This window comes from Idiotropiscis lumnitzeri, chromosome 7 (genome assembly GCF_059441095.1).
Source record: "Idiotropiscis lumnitzeri isolate Australia: NSW breed Sydney's pygmy pipehorse chromosome 7, RoL_Ilum_1.0, whole genome shotgun sequence".
Taxonomy (NCBI): Eukaryota; Metazoa; Chordata; class Actinopteri; order Syngnathiformes; family Syngnathidae; genus Idiotropiscis; species Idiotropiscis lumnitzeri.
This window is the reverse complement of record NC_142397.1, coordinates 21,056,729-21,075,711: the sequence shown is the minus strand read 5'-3', so window position 1 is coordinate 21,075,711 and position 18,983 is coordinate 21,056,729. Positions and strand designations below refer to the sequence as shown.

Here is an 18,983-nt window from a genome sequence, read left to right as displayed (position 1 = left end):
TTTTCCAGGAAACTTATCCAACAGACCTTGGAATTTAATGCTAATGACCTGAACTGTATCATAACGTTGCCTTTTAGCAAAGGTTTTGATGTTAGTTTCAGCTCTGCTCAAAATCTTCGCGAATTTTGGCTTCGTTATGAAGAGGTAAAAGCCCAGTTTTCTGCGTTCAATGTGGAAAAACTGACTGATAATGCTGCTAAAACAGTTATTGTCAGAATGTTTAATGAGACAGTGAATGCAGATGACATTTGTTTTTGGCTGGGTAGATATTGCACGGTGAAAGGCCAGGCTATGAAAGTGAGAGATGAGGATGGCATCTGGAACTGTGCCTGGCGGGTACCCATTCAACAATGGCAGGACCCCCAGGGCTTCCAGGGCCTGAAACATCTCCCATCAATGATAGTTTTGGGTGAAAACCGAGGCTACATACACTACCAGGGTCAACCCAAGCTCTGCCGCAAGTGTGGTGAGCATGGACACCTGGCAGAAGCATGTCAGCAGATAATTTGTGGAAAATGCAGAGTAATTGGGCATACTTTTGAAGAATGCACCAATGGCAGAAAGTGCAATCTCTGTGGGGAATCAAACCACCTCTACAGAAATTGTCCAAAATCATTTGCCAACAAATTGAAGGCTGGGAAAGAAATGGTACTGCTAAATGAAATTGAAATGGACAAACAACCAAAAGACACACCGGAAAATTCAAATCTCCCTCCAAAACCTGTCATTGGTGGAGAGGGAACAGGTGAGGAGGTGGAAGGGCAGGGGCATATGTTGACTACACCAATGGGGAGTTCAGAAGAAAGTAGCATGTTGCCACAAATGCCCACAACCGAATCGACCAAAACCAACATGGAAGACCAGACTAGTAGTGAACGCAGCGAAATTCCTTGTACACAAAAAATTAAACGACTAGCATCTGAGCGGTCTTCTGAGTCTCCATTGACCTTAGAGAAGAGGGGAAGGCCCGGGAGCTCAGAGAGCGACGTGGAAGAGCACAGGGTTTTTCCTTGCAACTCACCAAACGAGCTGTCTTTTTTGAACATAGTACTACAATCAACGCCCAAAAACCATAACACAATGAATTTAAGATTGCGAGAAAGACCATCACCAAGACTCCCGAATCCTACACCTATTGCTCAGGTGAAGGAAGAACTCCGGTCTCAAGAAATTACCTAATTGATTAGTTTTAAAGAGCTTCCTCCTTTTGATACCCTGTTTTGTAGGCCTCCATTTTAAATCATATCTTTAACTCTCACCTTCTCGACTATAAACGTTAGAAGTGTGAAATCAAAGACTCGTGCTCAGAGCGTATTGTCCTTTTTAAAAACTCTTAAGTCTGATGTGTTTTTAATGCAAGAATGTGGTATTCCCTTTTTAAAAAATGATAAGCAGTGGGAGGAAATGTGGCCACACCCATCTTTATGGAGTGGGTCGAACGAAAACCGCAACGATGGAGTGGCCATTTTAATAAACAACACTCGAATTGCAATTAAAGGTAGCACGGTTTTAATAGATGGACGAGCACTTTTAGCACACCTAACCTTCATGGGAAAGGGTTTTAACCTTTTAAATATATACGGTCCAAATGAAAAACACGACAGGTATGAACTTTTAGAGAACTTGCAGTGTCACATGCTAGGTCGTGCACCCTTTATTATGGGAGGAGATTTTAACTGTGTTTTAAGCAGAAATGATAAAAAAGGAGCTGGGGAGGATTTTAAAGTTGATAAAACATCTGTTTTACTGAAGGACATGTGCCGGGTTTTTAAATTAGATGATTGTTTTAAAACCATACATCCAAGAGAGGAGGGTTTTACATGGTTTAGCGGAGATAGCAGCAAAGCCTCTCGCATTGACTATTTATTTACACGGGGTTGGACACCAACTGATGCGAGATTAACCCCTGTCTTCTTCTCAGACCACCTCTCACTTTCTTGCAACCTGTCAATCCCATCTGGTTTGACAGTTGGCAGAGGCCTCTGGAGGCTCAACTGTTCCCTTCTTGAAGACGAAGTCCTGGTGAACAAATACAGGGAGCAGTACAAAAATTGGCAAACGCTCCAAGACCTGTTTGAATCACGAGCACATGGTGGGAAATGATAAAGTTAAGAACCCAGACCTTTTTTAGAGAAGCAGGAAGAGAGAAGAAAAAGAAGGAAATGAAACATATGTTAGGACTACAAAAAAGACAAAAAAGACTACAAAGGTATTTTAACCTCTCACAAAAGGGTATCAATTTTAATGAGGAAATTAAACAGATTAAAAATAAATTGAGGCTTTTAGCAGACATCAAAAGTAAAGGTGTAATACTAAGGAGTAAAGAAAAGGAGATAGAGGAAGGAGAAAAATGTACAAGGTACTTTTTTAAAAGAATTATGAACAAGAGTGGGGGTATTTTTAAGTTGCGAAAAGTAAATGGTGCTATAACAGAAATAAGCAGTGAAATAAAAGAGACAGTGGAAAGCTACTACCAGAAACTGTATGACAGGAAAGAGATTCAACCTGAGACAACGTCGGAAGTATTGAATTTTATTGAGAAAACAGTGACTGATAAAGTGCTTTTAACGCGAGATTTTACTCAAGAGGAATTAAACAAATGCATAAAACAATTTAAGAAAGCAAAAGCTCCGGGTGAGGACGGACTCTGCCTGGAATTTTATTTGACCTTTTGGGACATTATAGCACCGGATTTAATCACTGTTTTTAATGAATTTGACAAAACAAGCCGACTACCAGACAGTTTTAGAGTAGGGATAGTGACACTACTGCACAAGAAGGGAGACAAGGCGGACCTGGACAACTGGCGACCTATCACGCTTTTAAATGTTGATTGCAAACTTTTTAGTAAACTTTTAGCTACACGCATGTCTGTTTTTATGGGCGAATTGATCAACCCGGATCAAACCTGTGCCATCGTGGGGAGGAAGATCACGGACAGCCTCATGCTGATCCGTGACACCATCTGTTATGCGAGAGACAGAAATATGCGGCTAGTAGTCCTAAATTTAGATTTTGAGAAAGCGTTTGACCGAATCTCGCACCGGTACCTCTTTAGAGTACTGCAAAAATGGGGTTTTCCCGAAAGGTATATAGCGTGGGTGGGATTGCTGTACCGGGATATTAGCAGTAGATTTGTGGTTAATGGGGACCTGACAAAAGCAGTCCAAATTAACTGCGGTGTCCGTCAGGGTTGTCCTTTATCTGCACTCCTCTATGTCCTATGCATAGAACCGCTGGCACAGATGTTGAGAAAGGATAAAATGATCAAGGGGGTTAACATTCCAGGTGGCGGGGGACTCACGACAAAATGTATTTTATATATGGACGATTTTAATATCCTGTGCTCAGACCTTTTATCGGTGACAAGGGCTTTGGACTTGACTGATTGGTATGGGAGGGCCTCTGGGTCAAAACTTAATAGAGCCAAGACACAAGCACAGTTTTATGGACCGTGGACATTGACAGAAAAGACAGGTTTACCCCTGACATTGACAAAAACTGACCAGAAAATACTCGGGATCAGATTTGGCAGGGAAGGGGGAGGAGAAGCAAGTTGGGGCGACGTGGTAGGGAAAGTGAGGAAAAGACTTGTTTTTTGGAGAATGAGGGAACTGACCATAGAGGGAAAAGTTTTAATCATAAAAGCAGTTATTCTACCATTGCTTTTATTAATCAGTTCTGTTTTTATCCCAACAAGAAGTATCCTTTTAGGTTTGGACCGGGCTATCTTTTACTTCATCTGGGGATCCAAGTGGGAGAGACTGAAGAGAGCAACAATGAAGATGAGCAGAGAAAAAGGGGGAAAAGGAGTGCCGGACCTCCAGCTCTTCTTGGGAAGCAGATATGTGGCCCTGCACTTCCAAACTGCACTAGAGCCCTCAAGCGCTCAAAAAGCTCGAGCAATGTTAAGATTCTGGATGGGATCTTACCTCCGGAAATTAAGACTCATCCCTAGCGATCAAAGACTGCCTGTGTCTTTTATCCTGCCGCCTGCCTATTCTTTTATAAAAGTTTTTTTAAGGAATTTTAAACTAGAAAATCAAGAATGCCATGTTTTAAAAAACCACAGATCTCTCATCTCTGTTGTGCAGGAGCGGGAAACGGTATGTCCAGTGCGCGGGCTTGCATTCGGCGAGCCCACAACTGTTTGGCGCAATGTAAACCATCCCGCCCTCCCAAACAAACTTCGGGACCTGTCATGGATGGCGGCGCACGAAATCCTCCCAGTCAGGTACGTTATGCACTCCCGAGGTATGGCAGCGCACTCAAACTGCCCCCGACCTGGTTGTGGCGCCCAAGAGTCGGTGAGGCACCTCCTCTGGGAGTGCAGTGCTGCCACGGACCTGTGGGCGACAGCCGGCCACCTGCAATTCTCGGACTTGCCAGCAAGGGAGGTCCTCAATGCACAATTCGTGCTCTATGGGGTGGGCCCAATGACGAACACAAGAGAACATTTTGCAAAGCAGTGGCTCACCCTTGCCGCCATCAAAGATGCCATTTGGACCTCCAGAAACTTGCTGGTAAGGAGGCACAGACAGACCACCCCCGTGGCTGTGCTCCGAATGGCAGCGGCTACTCTGAGCTGCCTGCGGCAAGCCAAGGACACAGTCACCAAGAAGAGTCGTCTGTGCCCGCCCGGAGGAGGGAACCGGAGCCCACAGGGAAGGTCCTGGCAGCGACGGCCTGGCTCCTCGGGAGAGAGTGGAGAGATGCAACACCTCTGAGGAACTCCTTGAAGCATCCTGGCAGGTCTTATCTGTCTGGATTCTGTTTGAGAGGGTGGGATGAAGTCCCACTTAGTAAGGCGATACTACGCTCCTGCACAACAGAGATTGAAGTGCTTTTTTTAACAATTGCTTTTTAAAAAATATTGTCTAGATGTATTTTAGATACATTTTACCTTACACCTCTATGTCAAACATGCTGCTTTTTTAACACGTTACCACAGAACTAAGATTGTGCTCCATGTTGGAGAGATGTGAACATCAATGTCTACAGTAACAATAAAAATTTTGCAAAAGAAAAAAAATCTGTTCTTATCAGTTTAATATCTGATACGTTCCCTATTTGGGGACCATATATTAAATTGATTTTTGGAACTGGGAGATGGAATAGGGGCTTGCTCCGTCCATTCCACGCATCGACCTGGTATTGCAGTACCGCCAGGAGCGGTGCACCCACCTCTGCTGGTCACAATGAATTTGTTGCTGGATGTTTCCATTCTATGTAGTTCTGTGGGAAAACGAAGAAACCCTTTAAGCAGCTGTCGTGTTTCTCAAAGGCTGTCTCTTGTTTTTGAGACTTTCACCGAATACCATGTCATGCTGCGGCTTAAAGGACATTCTTTCATTGAAGAAAGCGTCGTCTTGCTCCGTTATTGAGGGAACATGCGGTGGGTGGTCATATAAATAATGGTTTCAAATATAGATCATATAAATTTCCTATAAAGTTATAATATTGGCGCTTGGCTAATCAAAAACGTAAATAAGTAAAGTTTTGTAAAGGAGTTTGAATTGTTACACCGCTACATGTTCCTGACCACACAAAGAAACAGGAAATGAGTGCTAGAAAGGCGTGGGGCAGGGTCAATTCAATTCTCGCTTTGAATTCTTGTTAGAATTTAAGCAAGGCGTGATGGGAATGTTTTTGCTGATTCTTTTGACCTCATTCACAAATATTTACTTAATGCAAGTCTAAAAGAGACTACTTAAATTAATGTACGTGTCATGCATCATCCAGCGTGTATGTGTGTGCATGCGATCACACGTGCGTTGCAATCGGGCCCGTGACTGAAGATGGTGTGGGTGCTTAACCTTTTGGCCTGGCAATGTGTACATCTCATACTTACCTGGCAGGGGAGATACCATGATCACGAAGGTGGTTCACCCAGGGTGAGGCTCAGCCATTGCACTCCGGCTGTACTGACCCCTGCGAATTCCCCAAATGTGGGAATCTCGACTGCACAATTTCTGACAGTGGGGGACTGCGTTCGCGCTCTCCCCTGATTTCTGATGGTAATGACAATGACATAAAATCATTCATGTCACTTAGTGAGCACGGTATCATGCTTATTTGTCAACATGCGATAAATAGTTAGCTTCTTTCGCAGTTGACAAATTACTGTCATTCACCTCCACACAAGTGGTGGCGCTAGCAAGTGACAATGTCAATTGGGAAGCAGGAAGTGCGTGTAAACGAAAAGATCTCGGTTTTTTAGTCTGTTTAGGACTGTTTTACATGGTTACACGGCATGAAGTTAGCGCAGAATTCATATTGGTCCGATATGGATCACGTGACAGGCGAGCGATTTCCTAACTTTCTTTTCACTTAGAGGAGGAAAAGCAACACAATTGTCCTCTTACGATCCGCAATACGTTTTATTAGATTCTTGAAATTCGCACGTCGGACTATTTAACCATTTAAGAGCATTGCGATGCCAGTGAATGGAATACTTCTATTGCTGTTTCCAATTGGTCCACTTTGGGTCACATGGACTACAGTACCCAGCAATTGCTCAGCTTTTGTTTCGTTCGCAGGCTGGCAAGCAACACAGTTGGTCTCGTTTTCAGCTAAAAATGTGTGAGTTTGATGTTTGGCATGTAAATGGTTTGTTGTGATCATTTTACATTGGTCACCGTCACTGTTGCTCGGAATGTCGAGAATCAAGTCGCCCCCTGTGTCAGTTTGCTGATATCGCTTCTCGGCCTTTTGGCTAAGACTGCGATCACCTCCTTTGGGCGTGTTGGTTCTATACCTGCTGTGGTATAGGACTTATTCATTGGGGGATATATCAGCTGTTGCTTATTGTTGATAATAACCTTTGTATTTTCAGTTATCCGACTAAGGTAAGTAAATGTAAACTAGTATTTGTTATTATTTATTATCTACGTCCTGTGGTTCTCCGGCTATGTCGGCCACCCATGCCGGCATGCGGAGGCACCACAGTGTACGTTTTACTTTCAAGGAAGTTAATGGAGAGTTCCTGGTAATGTCCAGACTGGATTTTTCCAGGAAACTTATCCAACAGACCTTGGAATTTAATGCTAATGACCTGAACTGTATCATAACGTTGCCTTTTAGCAAAGGTTTTGATGTTAGTTTCAGCTCTGCTCAAAATCTTCGCGAATTTTGGCTTCGTTATGAAGAGGTAAAAGCCCAGTTTTCTGCGTTCAATGTGGAAAAACTGACTGATAATGCTGCTAAAACAGTTATTGTCAGAATGTTTAATGAGACAGTGAATGCAGATGACATTTGTTTTTGGCTGGGTAGATATTGCACGGTGAAAGGCCAGGCTATGAAAGTGAGAGATGAGGATGGCATCTGGAACTGTGCCTGGCGGGTACCCATTCAACAATGGCAGGACCCCCAGGGCTTCCAGGGCCTGAAACATCTCCCATCAATGATAGTTTTGGGTGAAAACCGAGGCTACATACACTACCAGGGTCAACCCAAGCTCTGCCGCAAGTGTGGTGAGCATGGACACCTGGCAGAAGCATGTCAGCAGATAATTTGTGGAAAATGCAGAGTAATTGGGCATACTTTTGAAGAATGCACCAATGGCAGAAAGTGCAATCTCTGTGGGGAATCAAACCACCTCTACAGAAATTGTCCAAAATCATTTGCCAACAAATTGAAGGCTGGGAAAGAAATGGTACTGCTAAATGAAATTGAAATGGACAAACAACCAAAAGACACACCGGAAAATTCAAATCTCCCTCCAAAACCTGTCATTGGTGGAGAGGGAACAGGTGAGGAGGTGGAAGGGCAGGGGCATATGTTGACTACACCAATGGGGAGTTCAGAAGAAAGTAGCATGTTGCCACAAATGCCCACAACCGAATCGACCAAAACCAACATGGAAGACCAGACTAGTAGTGAACGCAGCGAAATTCCTTGTACACAAAAAATTAAACGACTAGCATCTGAGCGGTCTTCTGAGTCTCCATTGACCTTAGAGAAGAGGGGAAGGCCCGGGAGCTCAGAGAGCGACGTGGAAGAGCACAGGGTTTTTCCTTGCAACTCACCAAACGAGCTGTCTTTTTTGAACATAGTACTACAATCAACGCCCAAAAACCATAACACAATGAATTTAAGATTGCGAGAAAGACCATCACCAAGACTCCCGAATCCTACACCTATTGCTCAGGTGAAGGAAGAACTCCGGTCTCAAGAAATTACCTAATTGATTAGTTTTAAAGAGCTTCCTCCTTTTGATACCCTGTTTTGTAGGCCTCCATTTTAAATCATATCTTTAACTCTCACCTTCTCGACTATAAACGTTAGAAGTGTGAAATCAAAGACTCGTGCTCAGAGCGTATTGTCCTTTTTAAAAACTCTTAAGTCTGATGTGTTTTTAATGCAAGAATGTGGTATTCCCTTTTTAAAAAATGATAAGCAGTGGGAGGAAATGTGGCCACACCCATCTTTATGGAGTGGGTCGAACGAAAACCGCAACGATGGAGTGGCCATTTTAATAAACAACACTCGAATTGCAATTAAAGGTAGCACGGTTTTAATAGATGGACGAGCACTTTTAGCACACCTAACCTTCATGGGAAAGGGTTTTAACCTTTTAAATATATACGGTCCAAATGAAAAACACGACAGGTATGAACTTTTAGAGAACTTGCAGTGTCACATGCTAGGTCGTGCACCCTTTATTATGGGAGGAGATTTTAACTGTGTTTTAAGCAGAAATGATAAAAAAGGAGCTGGGGAGGATTTTAAAGTTGATAAAACATCTGTTTTACTGAAGGACATGTGCCGGGTTTTTAAATTAGATGATTGTTTTAAAACCATACATCCAAGAGAGGAGGGTTTTACATGGTTTAGCGGAGATAGCAGCAAAGCCTCTCGCATTGACTATTTATTTACACGGGGTTGGACACCAACTGATGCGAGATTAACCCCTGTCTTCTTCTCAGACCACCTCTCACTTTCTTGCAACCTGTCAATCCCATCTGGTTTGACAGTTGGCAGAGGCCTCTGGAGGCTCAACTGTTCCCTTCTTGAAGACGAAGTCCTGGTGAACAAATACAGGGAGCAGTACAAAAATTGGCAAACGCTCCAAGACCTGTTTGAATCACGAGCACAATGGTGGGAAATGATAAAGTTAAGAACCCAGACCTTTTTTAGAGAAGCAGGAAGAGAGAAGAAAAAGAAGGAAATGAAACATATGTTAGGACTACAAAAAAGACTACAAAGGTATTTTAACCTCTCACAAAAGGGTATCAATTTTAATGAGGAAATTAAACAGATTAAAAATAAATTGAGGCTTTTAGCAGACATCAAAAGTAAAGGTGTAATACTAAGGAGTAAAGAAAAGGAGATAGAGGAAGGAGAAAAATGTACAAGGTACTTTTTTAAAAGAATTATGAACAAGAGTGGGGGTATTTTTAAGTTGCGAAAAGTAAATGGTGCTATAACAGAAATAAGCAGTGAAATAAAAGAGACAGTGGAAAGCTACTACCAGAAACTGTATGACAGGAAAGAGATTCAACCTGAGACAACGTCGGAAGTATTGAATTTTATTGAGAAAACAGTGACTGATAAAGTGCTTTTAACGCGAGATTTTACTCAAGAGGAATTAAACAAATGCATAAAACAATTTAAGAAAGCAAAAGCTCCGGGTGAGGACGGACTCTGCCTGGAATTTTATTTGACCTTTTGGGACATTATAGCACCGGATTTAATCACTGTTTTTAATGAATTTGACAAAACAAGCCGACTACCAGACAGTTTTAGAGTAGGGATAGTGACACTACTGCACAAGAAGGGAGACAAGGCGGACCTGGACAACTGGCGACCTATCACGCTTTTAAATGTTGATTGCAAACTTTTTAGTAAACTTTTAGCTACACGCATGTCTGTTTTTATGGGCGAATTGATCAACCCGGATCAAACCTGTGCCATCGTGGGGAGGAAGATCACGGACAGCCTCATGCTGATCCGTGACACCATCTGTTATGCGAGAGACAGAAATATGCGGCTAGTAGTCCTAAATTTAGATTTTGAGAAAGCGTTTGACCGAATCTCGCACCGGTACCTCTTTAGAGTACTGCAAAAATGGGGTTTTCCCGAAAGGTATATAGCGTGGGTGGGATTGCTGTACCGGGATATTAGCAGTAGATTTGTGGTTAATGGGGACCTGACAAAAGCAGTCCAAATTAACTGCGGTGTCCGTCAGGGTTGTCCTTTATCTGCACTCCTCTATGTCCTATGCATAGAACCGCTGGCACAGATGTTGAGAAAGGATAAAATGATCAAGGGGGTTAACATTCCAGGTGGCGGGGGACTCACGACAAAATGTATTTTATATATGGACGATTTTAATATCCTGTGCTCAGACCTTTTATCGGTGACAAGGGCTTTGGACTTGACTGATTGGTATGGGAGGGCCTCTGGGTCAAAACTTAATAGAGCCAAGACACAAGCACAGTTTTATGGACCGTGGACATTGACAGAAAAGACAGGTTTACCCCTGACATTGACAAAAACTGACCAGAAAATACTCGGGATCAGATTTGGCAGGGAAGGGGGAGGAGAAGCAAGTTGGGGCGACGTGGTAGGGAAAGTGAGGAAAAGACTTGTTTTTTGGAGAATGAGGGAACTGACCATAGAGGGAAAAGTTTTAATCATAAAAGCAGTTATTCTACCATTGCTTTTATTAATCAGTTCTGTTTTTATCCCAACAAGAAGTATCCTTTTAGGTTTGGACCGGGCTATCTTTTACTTCATCTGGGGATCCAAGTGGGAGAGACTGAAGAGAGCAACAATGAAGATGAGCAGAGAAAAAGGGGGAAAAGGAGTGCCGGACCTCCAGCTCTTCTTGGGAAGCAGATATGTGGCCCTGCACTTCCAAACTGCACTAGAGCCCTCAAGCGCTCAAAAAGCTCGAGCAATGTTAAGATTCTGGATGGGATCTTACCTCCGGAAATTAAGACTCATCCCTAGCGATCAAAGACTGCCTGTGTCTTTTATCCTGCCGCCTGCCTATTCTTTTATAAAAGTTTTTTTAAGGAATTTTAAACTAGAAAATCAAGAATGCCATGTTTTAAAAAACCACAGATCTCTCATCTCTGTTGTGCAGGAGCGGGAAACGGTATGTCCAGTGCGCGGGCTTGCATTCGGCGAGCCCACAACTGTTTGGCGCAATGTAAACCATCCCGCCCTCCCAAACAAACTTCGGGACCTGTCATGGATGGCGGCGCACGAAATCCTCCCAGTCAGGTACGTTATGCACTCCCGAGGTATGGCAGCGCACTCAAACTGCCCCCGACCTGGTTGTGGCGCCCAAGAGTCGGTGAGGCACCTCCTCTGGGAGTGCAGTGCTGCCACGGACCTGTGGGCGACAGCCGGCCACCTGCAATTCTCGGACTTGCCAGCAAGGGAGGTCCTCAATGCACAATTCGTGCTCTATGGGGTGGGCCCAATGACGAACACAAGAGAACATTTTGCAAAGCAGTGGCTCACCCTTGCCGCCATCAAAGATGCCATTTGGACCTCCAGAAACTTGCTGGTAAGGAGGCACAGACAGACCACCCCCGTGGCTGTGCTCCGAATGGCAGCGGCTACTCTGAGCTGCCTGCGGCAAGCCAAGGACACAGTCACCAAGAAGAGTCGTCTGTGCCCGCCCGGAGGAGGGAACCGGAGCCCACAGGGAAGGTCCTGGCAGCGACGGCCTGGCTCCTCGGGAGAGAGTGGAGAGATGCAACACCTCTGAGGAACTCCTTGAAGCATCCTGGCAGGTCTTATCTGTCTGGATTCTGTTTGAGAGGGTGGGATGAAGTCCCACTTAGTAAGGCGATACTACGCTCCTGCACAACAGAGATTGAAGTGCTTTTTTTAACAATTGCTTTTTAAAAAATATTGTCTAGATGTATTTTAGATACATTTTACCTTACACCTCTATGTCAAACATGCTGCTTTTTTAACACGTTACCACAGAACTAAGATTGTGCTCCATGTTGGAGAGATGTGAACATCAATGTCTACAGTAACAATAAAAATTTTGCAAAAGAAAAAAAATCTGTTCTTATCAGTTTAATATCTGATACGTTCCCTATTTGGGGACCATATATTAAATTGATTTTTGGAACTGGGAGATTGAATAGGGGCTTGCTCCGTCCATTCCACGCATCGACCTGGTATTGCAGTACCGCCAGGAGCGGTGCACCCACCTCTGCTGGTCACAATGAATTTGTTGCTGGATGTTTCCATTCTATGTAGTTCTGTGGGAAAACGAAGAAACCCTTTAAGCAGCTGTCGTGTTTCTCAAAGGCTGTCTCTTGTTTTTGAGACTTTCACCGAATACCATGTCATGCTGCGGCTTAAAGGACATTCTTTCATTGAAGAAAGCGTCGTCTTGCTCCGTTATTGAGGGAACATGCGGTGGGTGGTCATATAAATAATGGTTTCAAATATAGATCATATAAATTTCCTATAAAGTTATAATATTGGCGCTTGGCTAATCAAAAACGTAAATAAGTAAAGTTTTGTAAAGGAGTTTGAATTGTTACACCGCTACATGTTCCTGACCACACAAAGAAACAGGAAATGAGTGCTAGAAAGGCGTGGGGCAGGGTCAATTCAATTCTCGCTTTGAATTCTTGTTAGAATTTAAGCAAGGCGTGATGGGAATGTTTTTGCTGATTCTTTTGACCTCATTCACAAATATTTACTTAATGCAAGTCTAAAAGAGACTACTTAAATTAATGTACGTGTCATGCATCATCCAGCGTGTATGTGTGTGCATGCGATCACACGTGCGTTGCAATCGGGCCCGTGACTGAAGATGGTGTGGGTGCTTAACCTTTTGGCCTGGCAATGTGTACATCTCATACTTACCTGGCAGGGGAGATACCATGATCACGAAGGTGGTTCACCCAGGGTGAGGCTCAGCCATTGCACTCCGGCTGTACTGACCCCTGCGAATTCCCCAAATGTGGGAATCTCGACTGCACAATTTCTGACAGTGGGGGACTGCGTTCGCGCTCTCCCCTGATTTCTGATGGTAATGACAATGACATAAAATCATTCATGTCACTTAGTGAGCACGGTATCATGCTTATTTGTCAACATGCGATAAATAGTTAGCTTCTTTCGCAGTTGACAAATTACTGTCATTCACCTCCACACAAGTGGTGGCGCTAGCAAGTGACAATGTCAATTGGGAAGCAGGAAGTGCGTGTAAATGAAAAGATCTCGGTTTTTTAGTCTGTTTAGGACTGTTTTACATGGTTACACGGCATGAAGTTAGCGCAGAATTCATATTGGTCCGATATGGATCACGTGACAGGCGAGCGATTTCCTAACTTTCTTTTCACTTAGAGGAGGAAAAGCAACACAATTGTCCTCTTACGATCCGCAATACGTTTTATTAGATTCTTGAAATTCGCACGTCGGACTATTTAACCATTTAAGAGCATTGCGATGCCAGTGAATGGAATACTTCTATTGCTGTTTCCAATTGGTCCACTTTGGGTCACATGGACTACAGTACCCAGCAATTGCTCAGCTTTTGTTTCGTTCGCAGGCTGGCAAGCAACACAGTTGGTCTCGTTTTCAGCTAAAAATGTGTGAGTTTGATGTTTGGCATGTAAATGGTTTGTTGTGATCATTTTACATTGGTCACCGTCACTGTTGCTCGGAATGTCGAGAATCAAGTCGCCCCCTGTGTCAGTTTGCTGATATCGCTTCTCGGCCTTTTGGCTAAGACTGCGATCACCTCCTTTGGGCGTGTTGGTTCTATACCTGCTGTGGTATAGGACTTATTCATTGGGGGATATATCAGCTGTTGCTTATTGTTGATAATAACCTTTGTATTTTCAGTTATCCGACTAAGGTAAGTAAATGTAAACTAGTATTTGTTATTATTTATTATCTACGTCCTGTGGTTCTCCGGCTATGTCGGCCACCCATGCCGGCATGCGGAGGCACCACAGTGTACGTTTTACTTTCAAGGAAGTTAATGGAGAGTTCCTGGTAATGTCCAGACTGGATTTTTCCAGGAAACTTATCCAACAGACCTTGGAATTTAATGCTAATGACCTGAACTGTATCATAACGTTGCCTTTTAGCAAAGGTTTTGATGTTAGTTTCAGCTCTGCTCAAAATCTTCGCGAATTTTGGCTTCGTTATGAAGAGGTAAAAGCCCAGTTTTCTGTGTTCAATGTGGAAAAACTGACTGATAATGCTGCTAAAACAGTTATTGTCAGAATGTTTAATGAGACAGTGAATGCAGATGACATTTGTTTTTGGCTGGGTAGATATTGCACGGTGAAAGGCCAGGCTATGAAAGTGAGAGATGAGGATGGCATCTGGAACTGTGCCTGGCGGGTACCCATTCAACAATGGCAGGACCCCCAGGGCTTCCAGGGCCTGAAACATCTCCCATCAATGATAGTTTTGGGTGAAAACCGAGGCTACATACACTACCAGGGTCAACCCAAGCTCTGCCGCAAGTGTGGTGAGCATGGACACCTGGCAGAAGCATGTCAGCAGATAATTTGTGGAAAATGCAGAGTAATTGGGCATACTTTTGAAGAATGCACCAATGGCAGAAAGTGCAATCTCTGTGGGGAATCAAACCACCTCTACAGAAATTGTCCAAAATCATTTGCCAACAAATTGAAGGCTGGGAAAGAAATGGTACTGCTAAATGAAATTGAAATGGACAAACAACCAAAAGACACACCGGAAAATTCAAATCTCCCTCCAAAACCTGTCATTGGTGGAGAGGGAACAGGTGAGGAGGTGGAAGGGCAGGGGCATATGTTGACTACACCAATGGGGAGTTCAGAAGAAAGTAGCATGTTGCCACAAATGCCCACAACCGAATCGACCAAAACCAACATGGAAGACCAGACTAGTAGTGAACGCAGCGAAATTCCTTGTACACAAAAAATTAAACGACTAGCATCTGAGCGGTCTTCTGAGTCTCCATTGACCTTAGAGAAGAGGGGAAGGCCCGGGAGCTCAGAGAGCGACGTGGAAGAGCACAGGGTTTTTCCTTGCAACTCACCAAACGAGCTGTCTTTTTTGAACATAGTACTACAATCAACGCCCAAAAACCATAACACAATGAATTTAAGATTGCGAGAAAGACCATCACCAAGACTCCCGAATCCTACACCTATTGCTCAGGTGAAGGAAGAACTCCGGTCTCAAGAAATTACCTAATTGATTAGTTTTAAAGAGCTTCCTCCTTTTGATACCCTGTTTTGTAGGCCTCCATTTTAAATCATATCTTTAACTCTCACCTTCTCGACTATAAACGTTAGAAGTGTGAAATCAAAGACTCGTGCTCAGAGCGTATTGTCCTTTTTAAAAACTCTTAAGTCTGATGTGTTTTTAATGCAAGAATGTGGTATTCCCTTTTTAAAAAATGATAAGCAGTGGGAGGAAATGTGGCCACACCCATCTTTATGGAGTGGGTCGAACGAAAACCGCAACGATGGAGTGGCCATTTTAATAAACAACACTCGAATTGCAATTAAAGGTAGCACGGTTTTAATAGATGGACGAGCACTTTTAGCACACCTAACCTTCATGGGAAAGGGTTTTAACCTTTTAAATATATACGGTCCAAATGAAAAACACGACAGGTATGAACTTTTAGAGAACTTGCAGTGTCACATGCTAGGTCGTGCACCCTTTATTATGGGAGGAGATTTTAACTGTGTTTTAAGCAGAAATGATAAAAAAGGAGCTGGGGAGGATTTTAAAGTTGATAAAACATCTGTTTTACTGAAGGACATGTGCCGGGTTTTTAAATTAGATGATTGTTTTAAAACCATACATCCAAGAGAGGAGGGTTTTACATGGTTTAGCGGAGATAGCAGCAAAGCCTCTCGCATTGACTATTTATTTACACGGGGTTGGACACCAACTGATGCGAGATTAACCCCTGTCTTCTTCTCAGACCACCTCTCACTTTCTTGCAACCTGTCAATCCCATCTGGTTTGACAGTTGGCAGAGGCCTCTGGAGGCTCAACTGTTCCCTTCTTGAAGACGAAGTCCTGGTGAACAAATACAGGGAGCAGTACAAAAATTGGCAAACGCTCCAAGACCTGTTTGAATCACGAGCACAATGGTGGGAAATGATAAAGTTAAGAACCCAGACCTTTTTTAGAGAAGCAGGAAGAGAGAAGAAAAAGAAGGAAATGAAACATATGTTAGGACTACAAAAAAGACTACAAAGGTATTTTAACCTCTCACAAAAGGGTATCAATTTTAATGAGGAAATTAAACAGATTAAAAATAAATTGAGGCTTTTAGCAGACATCAAAAGTAAAGGTGTAATACTAAGGAGTAAAGAAAAGGAGATAGAGGAAGGAGAAAAATGTACAAGGTACTTTTTTAAAAGAATTATGAACAAGAGTGGGGGTATTTTTAAGTTGCGAAAAGTAAATGGTGCTATAACAGAAATAAGCAGTGAAATAAAAGAGACAGTGGAAAGCTACTACCAGAAACTGTATGACAGGAAAGAGATTCAACCTGAGACAACGTCGGAAGTATTGAATTTTATTGAGAAAACAGTGACTGATAAAGTGCTTTTAACGCGAGATTTTACTCAAGAGGAATTAAACAAATGCATAAAACAATTTAAGAAAGCAAAAGCTCCGGGTGAGGACGGACTCTGCCTGGAATTTTATTTGACCTTTTGGGACATTATAGCACCGGATTTAATCACTGTTTTTAATGAATTTGACAAAACAAGCCGACTACCAGACAGTTTTAGAGTAGGGATAGTGACACTACTGCACAAGAAGGGAGACAAGGCGGACCTGGACAACTGGCGACCTATCACGCTTTTAAATGTTGATTGCAAACTTTTTAGTAAACTTTTAGCTACACGCATGTCTGTTTTTATGGGCGAATTGATCAACCCGGATCAAACCTGTGCCATCGTGGGGAGGAAGATCACGGACAGCCTCATGCTGATCCGTGACACCATCTGTTATGCGAGAGACAGAAATATGCGGCTAGTAGTCCTAAATTTAGATTTTGAGAAAGCGTTTGACCGAATCTCGCACCGGTACCTCTTTAGAGTACTGCAAAAATGGGGTTTTCCCGAAAGGTATATAGCGTGGGTGGGATTGCTGTACCGGGATATTAGCAGTAGATTTGTGGTTAATGGGGACCTGACAAAAGCAGTCCAAATTAACTGCGGTGTCCGTCAGGGTTGTCCTTTATCTGCACTCCTCTATGTCCTATGCATAGAACCGCTGGCACAGATGTTGAGAAAGGATAAAATGATCAAGGGGGTTAACATTCCAGGTGGCGGGGGACTCACGACAAAATGTATTTTATATATGGACGATTTTAATATCCTGTGCTCAGACCTTTTATCGGTGACAAGGGCTTTGGACTTGACTGATTGGTATGGGAGGGCCTCTGGGTCAAAACTTAATAGAGCCAAGACACAAGCACAGTTTTATGGACCGTGGACATTGACAGAAAAGACAGGTTTACCCCTGACATTGACAAAAACTGACCAGAAAATACTCGGGATCAGATTTGGCAGGGAAGGGGGAGGAGAAGCAAGTTGGGGCGACGTGGTAGGGAAAGTGAGGAAAAGACTTGTTTTTTGGAGAATGAGGGAACTGACCATAGAGGGAAAAGTTTTAATCATAAAAGCAGTTATTCTACCATTGCTTTTATTAATCAGTTCTGTTTTTATCCCAACAAGAAGTATCCTTTTAGGTTTGGACCGGGCTATCTTTTACTTCATCTGGGGATCCAAGTGGGAGAGACTGAAGAGAGCAACAATGAAGATGAGCAGAGAAAAAGGGGGAAAAGGAGTGCCGGACCTCCAGCTCTTCTTGGGAAGCAGATATGTGGCCCTGCACTTCCAAACTGCACTAGAGCCCTCAAGCGCTCAAAAAGCTCGAGCAATGTTAAGATTCTGGATGGGATCTTACCTCCGGAAATTAAGACTCATCCCTAGCGATCAAAGACTGCCTGTGTCTTTTATCCTGCCGCCTGCCTATTCTTTTATAAAAGTTTTTTTAAGGAATTTTAAACTAGAAAATCAAGAATGCCATGTTTTAAAAAACCACAGATCTCTCATCTCTGTTGTGCAGGAGCGGGAAACGGTATGTCCAGTGCGCGGGCTTGCATTCGGCGAGCCCACAACTGTTTGGCGCAATGTAAACCATCCCGCCCTCCCAAACAAACTTCGGGACCTGTCATGGATGGCGGCGCACGAAATCCTCCCAGTCAGGTACGTTATGCACTCCCGAGGTATGGCAGCGCACTCAAACTGCCCCCGACCTGGTTGTGGCGCCCAAGAGTCGGTGAGGCACCTCCTCTGGGAGTGCAGTGCTGCCACGGACCTGTGGGCGACAGCCGGCCACCTGCAATTCTCGGACTTGCCAGCAAGGGAGGTCCTCAATGCACAATTCGTGCTCTATGGGGTGGGCCCAATGACGAACACAAGAGAACATTTTGCAAAGCAGTGGCTCACCCTTGCCGCCATCAAAGATGCCATTTGGACCTCCAGAAACTTGCTGGTAAGGAGGCACAGACAGACCACCCCCGTGGCTGTGCTCCGAATGGCAGCGGCTACTCTGAGCTGCCTGCGGCAAGCCAAGGACACAGTCACCAAGAAGAGTCGTCTGTGCCCGCCCGGAGGAGGGAACCGGAGCCCACAGGGAAGGTCCTGGCAGCGACGGCCTGGCTCCTCGGGAGAGAGTGGAGAGATGCAACACCTCTGAGGAACTCCTTGAAGCATCCTGGCAGGTCTTATCTGTCTGGATTCTGTTTGAGAGGGTGGGATGAAGTCCCACTTAGTAAGGCGATACTACGCTCCTGCACAACAGAGATTGAAGTGCTTTTTTTAACAATTGCTTTTTAAAAAATATTGTCTAGATGTATTTTAGATACATTTTACCTTACACCTCTATGTCAAACATGCTGCTTTTTTAACACGTTACCACAGAACTAAGATTGTGCTCCATGTTGGAGAGATGTGAAC

The 18,983-nt window shown here is 43.7% G+C and overlaps 4 non-coding genes across 4 annotated transcripts; all 4 read left to right on the top strand.

Moving 5' to 3' along the window:
* The first annotated feature begins 4,987 nt into the window (after window positions 1–4,987).
* LOC148334045 (U2 spliceosomal RNA) lies at window positions 4,988–5,185 on the top strand. The gene has a single exon (XR_015844522.1). It is a non-coding gene; the product is annotated as a U2 spliceosomal RNA (small nuclear RNA).
* A 658-nt stretch (window positions 5,186–5,843) lies between these two features.
* LOC148334044 (U1 spliceosomal RNA) lies at window positions 5,844–6,007 on the top strand. The gene has a single exon (XR_015844505.1). It is a non-coding gene; the product is annotated as a U1 spliceosomal RNA (small nuclear RNA).
* Window positions 6,008–11,985: 5,978 nt separating this feature from the next.
* Window positions 11,986–12,183, top strand: LOC148334043 (U2 spliceosomal RNA). Its single transcript, XR_015844538.1, has one exon. It is a non-coding gene; the product is annotated as a U2 spliceosomal RNA (small nuclear RNA).
* A 658-nt stretch (window positions 12,184–12,841) lies between these two features.
* LOC148334042 (U1 spliceosomal RNA) lies at window positions 12,842–13,005 on the top strand. Its single transcript, XR_015844495.1, has one exon. It is a non-coding gene; the product is annotated as a U1 spliceosomal RNA (small nuclear RNA).
* Window positions 13,006–18,983: the final 5,978 nt, after the last annotated feature.